Source organism: Protobothrops mucrosquamatus, unplaced genomic scaffold (genome assembly GCF_001527695.2).
Source record: "Protobothrops mucrosquamatus isolate PMUCROS unplaced genomic scaffold, P.Mucros_1.0 scaffold_27, whole genome shotgun sequence".
NCBI classification, from domain to species: Eukaryota; Metazoa; Chordata; class Lepidosauria; order Squamata; family Viperidae; genus Protobothrops; species Protobothrops mucrosquamatus.
Genome location: NW_015386103.1, coordinates 348,994 through 354,661, shown reverse-complemented (window position 1 = coordinate 354,661; position 5,668 = coordinate 348,994). Strand labels below are relative to the sequence as shown.

Below are 5,668 nucleotides of genomic sequence, written 5' to 3'. Positions count from 1 at the left end.
GACCAAGACGTCACCTTTAACATTTTCCAAGCCCTCCTCTACGAATTCCAATCTTTGCTCGCTCATTTCAGCCCTCTGTTCATTTTCCTCCACCCTTTCTGCCACCCCATCTACATATTCGGCCAAACCTTGGAAAGCAGTTGTCATATTCAAACGGAAGCCCTCATGTTTCTGTAATAATTCTTGTTGTTGCTGTATTTAATTGATCAATCTTATTCTCAATTTTAGCATCCATTTTTTGTAACATCTCTGTCATTTGCTTAATACTTTCAGTCACTAAATCCTGTAATTCTTTACCAGAGGGTGGTGGAGGTGAGGAGGATGGCGGTAGGGGTGGCGGGTGGGAAGCCGGCTTAGAAATTTGTTGGAGCGGCTGGGGAGTCGGAGAAGTAATTGATTTTAAAGTTGTGGGCACCATTCTTCTCGAAGCCATATTAGCAATTTAAAATTTCAATCTATATAGAAGTCTTTTTAACAGTTAGTCCAAAGCAAGTAGTGAAAGTCTTAAAAGTAGCGAAAATTCCAGACCGGAAATCCAAATCATTTTCGTTTCTTCTTGCTAAAAAGTTTCATTCCAGCGCCATTTTAAGATCACTTTCACTCCGTCCACCCCAAGTATAGGGAAGATCAGAATATTCCAAGTTAGAGTAAGATCCAGAATAGAAAACAGACTTCCAGGGTCGGTTTGTCTGCATATAATAACTCACAGTTCAATTTAAGTTGCAGCGGTGGCGGCGGCTTCTAGCTTCGCCGAAGCGAAGGCGTCCTGGATCGCGGAGAATCCTCAGGGCTCCGGAGGAGTTCTAACCTACATCGTCCACAAAGGACGACTCGGGAACTCAACTCCTACCCCGGGCAGCTCACCGATCCCCTTATGCCCGGGGGAAGGGTATCAAGCCATTTGACAGCTGATGCTTGCTGTCAAAATGGCTTTTACGCGAAAACAGGTGGGAGGCAGCTGTCGGCTGCGTCCGACGAAGTCGCCTGCACATCGGAAGTCCTCTTCAAGTCAGTCTTGACCGCTACTGACTACCTAGACAAATCCTTTGGCAAGATTTTGGAAGTAGGATACCATTGCCTGCTTCGTAGGGCTAAAAGAAAGTGACTGGCCCAAGATCATTGAGAGGGCTTCGTTCCTAATGTGGGACTAGAACTCACGGTCTCATTTGATGCCTTAACCATTACACCAAACTGGCTACTAAGTATGTGGTTTTTTTCAGTCTCTTACGGAGAGGCCTCTTATCAAATTGCTTGGAGATTTAGTTGCAATGTCTTTATTACAGTTTCTTTCACACCAATTTTCCTTCTTTTCTTCATGAAAACTATAGCCCACAGGTTTGCTACTTAGTATTTATTTAAAATCCCCATTTCCAGTAAAATTTCCCCACTAATATTGTGTCGTTTCTTCTTCCAATCTAATTTTTTACAATGAGAACTATAATATTTTAAACCGAAAATCTTGGGGATCATGATTTGATAATGAAAGCACAGATGTCTTCTTAGCACTAACCTTTTTCTAAATTAATTTACATTTTTAAGAGAAGACAGATTGCTCAGAAATATGCTGTTAAACAGATATAGACTGGAATGAATATCTAATAGGTATAGTATGTTTCAAATAACGTTTCTTTTAATCTATTCTCAAGCAGACCAATACCTCTATTTTACTTGAGATTTGAGCAGCAACTCACCAGACATATCCCTTGAACAAAAAGTAGTTTCTTTCAATGATTTTACCTGTATAACACAAGCAATACTATGGCATGCATTATTAGATATATAGATTCTTCTCATGATCAATTCCATTGTGTGATAATCACTGAAACAAAGTTGTCATTGCCTTCTATTTCCTCTTAGGGTTTGTCCTACTTGATTGCACATCTGCTCATTTCTAGTCTGCAGGCCACTTCACACGGCCTGCAGCGTCTCTACAGTTGAGCTTCACAAAGCATACATCATCTTTTAATCAGTCAAGTTAGCACAGTTTTGGTTGTTCCTTTGGCCAGCAATTTTCTACATTTAATAGAAGAAATCTTTTTGCTATGGATTTGTTGCTGCTAGGTATGATTATTGCATTTTTCTCAACTATAAAGGCAAAACTAAAGGTTTTCTGTATGTCTTCATTTGCCACATGGTCTAGTCTTGTTATGTGACCAGTAACTCTACTACCAGGGATGACATGATAGCAGTATTCCAATATTTGAGGGGCTGTCACAGAGAGGAGGGGGACAATCTATTTTACAAAGCACCCGAAGGCCAGACAAGGAACAATAGATGGAAACTGATCAAGGAGAGATTCAACCTAGAAATAAGGAGACATTTTCTGACAGTGAGAACAATCAACCAATGGAACTACTTGCCTTCAGAAGTTGTCGGTGCTTCATCACTGGAGGCTTTCAAGAAGAGACTGGACAACCACTTGTCAGACATGGTATAGGGTTTCCTGCTTGAGCAGGGGGTGGGACTAGATGACCTAGAAGGTCTCTTCCAACTCTGTTATTCTGTATTCTGTATTCATGCATCTTCATAACTAGCCAACATTCCACTGCATGCATTGCTTTGGATCAGATGACTTTTCAAAAGATCTTAAATTTCAGATGCAGAGAGTTGTTGTTATTTTGCCACACAGAACACCAAAAACTTAATGCCACTCCATTCAGGCACTAATATTGACCATATTTGGGCATCCAGCAGTGGATTAGAAATCATGAATGGGTATTTGAAATGGTCATCTTATTTGACTCAGTACTAACAGTTTAGATCAGTGGTTCTCAACCTGTGGTTCCCGTACCTCTGGGGGGCTGTGATGTCATCACAGAGGGTCTGTGAACAAATATTATGATTTAAATCTTGAGTGAAGTCTTGGGGGTCTGTTGCCATGGTCTGTGGCAACAATAGGTATTTAAAGAGGGTACATGGTGAAGAAAAGGGTAAGAACCACTGATTTAGAATGCTGGATCTGGACACCACATTCAAAGTATTTAGTCTTCTTAATAACAGAATAACAGAGTTATTGTAGGTCTTCTACTCCTTCCCACTGCTTATTTAGGAAACCCTATACCATTTCAGACAAATAGTTGTCCAATCTCTTCATAAAAACCTCCAGTGTTGGACCACCCAGAACGTCTAGAGGCAAATCATTCCACTGATTATTTCTCGTTAGTTCTAGGTTGCTTCTCTCCTTGATTAGTTTCCATTAATTGCTTCTTGTCCTGCCTTCTGGTACTTTGGAGAATAGATTGACCCCCTCTTCTTTGTGACAACCCCTGAAATAGTGGAACACTACTACCATGTCACCCCCTTGTCCTTCTTTTCATTAAACTAGACACACCCAATTCCTGTAACAGTTCTTCATTATGTTTTAGCTTCCAATCCCATAATCATATTGAGCTTCATTGTAATTCATTAAGACACATCTTCCACTCTTATATTAGTTGCTCAAGACCGCTTATACTAGTATCCATATGTGTTATCATTAATCATTTCTGGTCACAGGGTCCATACAGAGAATGAAGAACAATGTTGCAAGAGTAGATTTTACCTATGTAGATAGGCACAGATGTCCACCAGGAATTCACTCTCTCACCACTGCCCTTCATTCCCTGAATGGACACAGAAACTTTCAGTTACAACACCCATTAAGTTGTATTTTTTTATCTTATAAAGTATCAGCTTTCTACGTGTGTATATGAAACAGATATATTAATAAGAGATTTAGCACAGTTAAAGGGTATGACCTTATTAGCAATTAAAACACTATGTCAGCTAGATCTGGAATATCTAGAAGAAATATCCTTTTAGTTGCACTGTAAACTAATGTAAAAAGAGATATTGATATTTTTTAATCAAAAATTCACTTTTTTTTATCGCTGCCTTTAAGATAAGAGGAGGGGAGATTTTCATAGTGCAATAGAATTCCCTATTCTATTGCATTTTAGAATTTTTGGAATTCCCTCAGAAAAAAAAAGATACCAGAACTACGGCACTAATTTTTAATTGAAAAAATATAGACATGAATTCAACATTATAATTAATTATGGTTTAGCACAAGGCTGGAGAGCTAGTGAGAAGACTGTACATTGTTAAGGCCTCCAAGGATTGTAGAACAATGCAGAATTATGACACCGAAGAGAATAGGGTCAACATATTCAAGCTTTTTTTGCAGAGAGAGCTAAACATACCTACTGTACTTTACTTCTTATTTCATTTTTTTTTAAAGTTAACAATAAAATCAAACTATCTAAAATAGCTACTTGCTACAAACTTTGGTGGTAGGATGTGTTGGAATGCAACTTTCCATGTGCTGCCTCCTGCACCAAGACATTTGCTGACCATTAGGACAATAGATTTGGAAGTATCTGAAAGACTCTGTTCGTTTTTCCTCATCTAAAAGAGATACAGTACATGAAAGATCCATCCTATATAACATGCCTTCTAGACTGGGCTACCATCATTTATGTTTCTTCTCAGTTAAGTTCTCTTCTTTATTCTATCTCTGACCTACATGGATCAAGTTCCGATTGAGTGTCTCTCTCCATAAAGGAAGAGAGCACCATTACAAACTCTTTACCATAGATAGTTTTAAGAAGGCAATAGCAAACCAATTGTCCCTGGATGTTATTAGAAGTTAAGTTTTATTCACAAGAGCCTTTACATTAATATTCTAAGGTAGCTTTGGGTTGACATATTCCTATTTTCCTACGAAGTATACAATTTTATTTTTGGTTTTGATTAATTATAATGTATTGTTCTATTTGCATAGTCACACTGTGCTTGAAGTTAAGAAATAGAAAATTATACTTATTTATGATTCTTCTATTGCTCTCAGCAGCTTTCAGTGCCTTGTCCATAGTTATCTTTTTGGAGAGGCTGTCTAAATTAGGTGTGGATGGAAGAACTTTGCAATGTTTCAATTTAGAAAGCTTTCCCCAAAAGATGAGATTTCTGCTCAGCCCTGTGGCATTTATACTGTGGAGTTCCACACAAGATTCTGTTTTATTCCAAAATGGTAACAACTTCACAAAATAGCTGAGTGAAACCATCCAGAGATTTAGTGTCATCAGTATACTGATAACATGCCACTCTACCTCTCCTTTTTATCAAATCCAAGGGGAGGAGAAGGAGGAGGAAGAGGAGGAGGAGGAGGAGGAGGAATATTGATTTAATGCTTATCTCAGAGCCAAAACCTGAAGATCTGCTCAAACAGGAAAGAATTGCTGTCATTATATTATTTATCATCTCTTCTCTTCAGAAAGGATCACACATATTCTAAAAGATCAAGTTCATAGCTTAGATATTATAAAAAGTCTTCTTTCAGCTTGTTAGAGTACTATGTATCATTCTACCTGAACTCAAAAAAACTTGCTTCTCTAACCTATGGCTTGATTATTTTTAATCAGAATCACTATACAGTTGTCACTAAAACCAAAATACTGCATATATTTGTATCATTGTGTTAGACTTTTTTTTAAAATGCATTTTCAAAAGCCTCCAAAACATCCTTCTCCAGCTTTGAAGGATGATGTGCAATATTTTAAAAAGAAGAAAAAAGTAAACTACCAGCTCTGCTAGCACTTATTATTGTATTTATTGTATCTTTAGAAAATAAATATAGCTATTAATAATGCTAATTTCATCATATAAAATTTTATCCATTGTGTTTTCTGAA

At 37.7% G+C, this 5,668-nt stretch overlaps 1 protein-coding gene across 1 annotated transcript in view; it reads right to left on the bottom strand.

The window, feature by feature from the left end:
* GALNT18 (polypeptide N-acetylgalactosaminyltransferase 18) overlaps positions 1-5,668 on the bottom strand; it is a 318,489-nt gene that overhangs the window by 129,336 nt on the left and 183,485 nt on the right. The window lies entirely within an intron of this gene.